The sequence below is a fragment of the Micropterus dolomieu genome, linkage group LG17 (assembly GCF_021292245.1).
Source record: "Micropterus dolomieu isolate WLL.071019.BEF.003 ecotype Adirondacks linkage group LG17, ASM2129224v1, whole genome shotgun sequence".
Lineage (NCBI taxonomy): Eukaryota > Metazoa > Chordata > Actinopteri > Centrarchiformes > Centrarchidae > Micropterus > Micropterus dolomieu.
In genome coordinates this window covers 7,099,730-7,101,886 of record NC_060166.1, presented here as the reverse complement: position 1 = coordinate 7,101,886, position 2,157 = coordinate 7,099,730, and positions in this window count along the sequence as shown.

Here is a 2,157-nt window from a genome sequence, read left to right as displayed (position 1 = left end):
CTACATTCAGGAGGACAGAAAATGACCGGGTCTCGAAAAAGGAAGTTGCCAGCTAAGTTGGGCGATATGCAGGTTGAATCTACCATGGGCAAAGCATCACCTGTAAAGGACACCTCTGACCTAAAAAATATATGGAATGATATATTAGACAGGCAGATCATGGAACTGAACACTCGTTTTAAGGCGGACATGTACGGGTTTATGAGAGCCGCTGCTGCGTGCTTGCCTCGGTCAGACACCTTTGGTGACAAGGCACTAATACAGCCCGCCAGCACACACTTTTCCATTGATGTGGAAGATGCAGAACATGCAGTGTTTGTACAGCAGCCGAAGAGAAAGGTCACAGCGGACAGGACCTTTCCATCCCTTGTGGAGGTGCTCGACGCATGTCCTAGTGACATATTTCCCAAAATGAATCGTCTCCTGCGGGCCCTCGTCACCCTACCCATAACAAGCTGTTCTGTTGAAAGATTGTTTTCAACTGTCAATCGGATAAAAACTGGCATCAGGGCATCAATGATGACACACAGACTGAACTCTTTGTCCCTGCTCTCCTTTGAAAGAGAACTGACTGAATCGTTGGACTATGATAAAATAATATCAGTGTTCAACACCAAGCCCCGTCGTCTCCTGCTGTAATCATCAAAAGTAAGCTAATTTACTATTTCAGACTGTACTTACAGTGTTGGGGTATTGTTTATTCAATAGGAGGCTATAGTTTTTGTACAATTGACTGTACTTGGGGTATTGTTTATTCAATAGGAGGCTATAGTTTTTGTACAATTGCTTCATGCTTCATTAATTTTGAGCTGACGCTTTTATCCAAAGCGACTTACAATTGCTATATATGTCAGAGGTCACACGCTTCTGGAGCAACGAGGGGTTAAGTTGTTTCACAGTGGGAATCAAACCCAGCTCTCCCACACCAAAGGCAAGCATCTTATCTATGCGCCATCACCACCCATTCATGCTGATGTTGCTGCACCTACCATCTTTGCTTGTGTGTGGTTTACGCTATCTGTGGCCACCGTGCCAGGCTAGGTTCAAATGTATTTTTAACGTTACTGAGCATGTTGGTGGCAGTGTAGCTTTGAAGCTGTTGCTGCGTCTGTCAGCTGTGTGAGAATATGTGGCCGCCGTGCCCGGTTATGTTCATGTTGTGCCTGTAATAACGCCTGTGTGATTAAACTGTGATGCATTCAGGCAATAATATTTGTAATGGTCTAAGTTATTATCGTACAACATAGGATACGCTTTAGATCCTATATTGTAGAGGAGAACTAGGCCCACCTGATTTTCACTGTGCCCACCCACACTGTGATTTCTGCCTACACAACTGTGCTGAACCATTTCCTTTGGATGGTGGCTGAGATGTCCTCCTCGTGACTGGAGCGAATGAAACCGACAAACAAAACAACCCTCTATGACAATAATGAAATGAAAAGATATTTTTTAATCCTCCTGTTGTGATTGAGTGGGGTTGTGGCCTGGGCGTTTCTTATTGCTACTCGTTGGCCTATATAGCACATTAAATGGTCAAACATCACGGTAGGATTGCGCAGACTTGATCAAGAAGATCAGGATAAGGCACCATGGTTTTGCCTGATTGCTGAGTGAAAGTTTTCAGGAGCAATATTAAAGACAACAAGGCAACAACAACAGCTTCATGCAGTCACACCTTTAATTAAAGTATGGAACCAGTCTGATGAGCCCAAACACTTTCCCCCTCAGGTGTCTCAAGTCAACAACTTCGACATTCCTTCTGCCTCACCTGCTCTCTTTGAACATGCAGGCAAGCATGCATGAACACATGCCAACTCCATCTGCATGATTTGACTTTCTGAATTAGGTCTGTTGTGTGGAACATTTTACACTCTCGCCATTGTTGGTTTCTGTTTTGTAATTCAGTTCCTTCCTGCTTGTTAAGTCCTCTTCTTGTCCCCCAAGTGACTCATTTTGTTTGTCAGAAGCCTGAGGAGAGGCGCCAACCTGCTCGTAGCCTTTGTTGGGCATTTCTGTGTAAAGTGGTGAGTAAGCCTGACAGAAGAGTTTGTCATTTATTAAGTCATGTCATGTTCTAGGTTGAGAATGTGGGTATCGGTGCAGTCTTTCCCAGGTAAACATTATTTTCCGTCAAACTGTGGCACTGAGAAACAA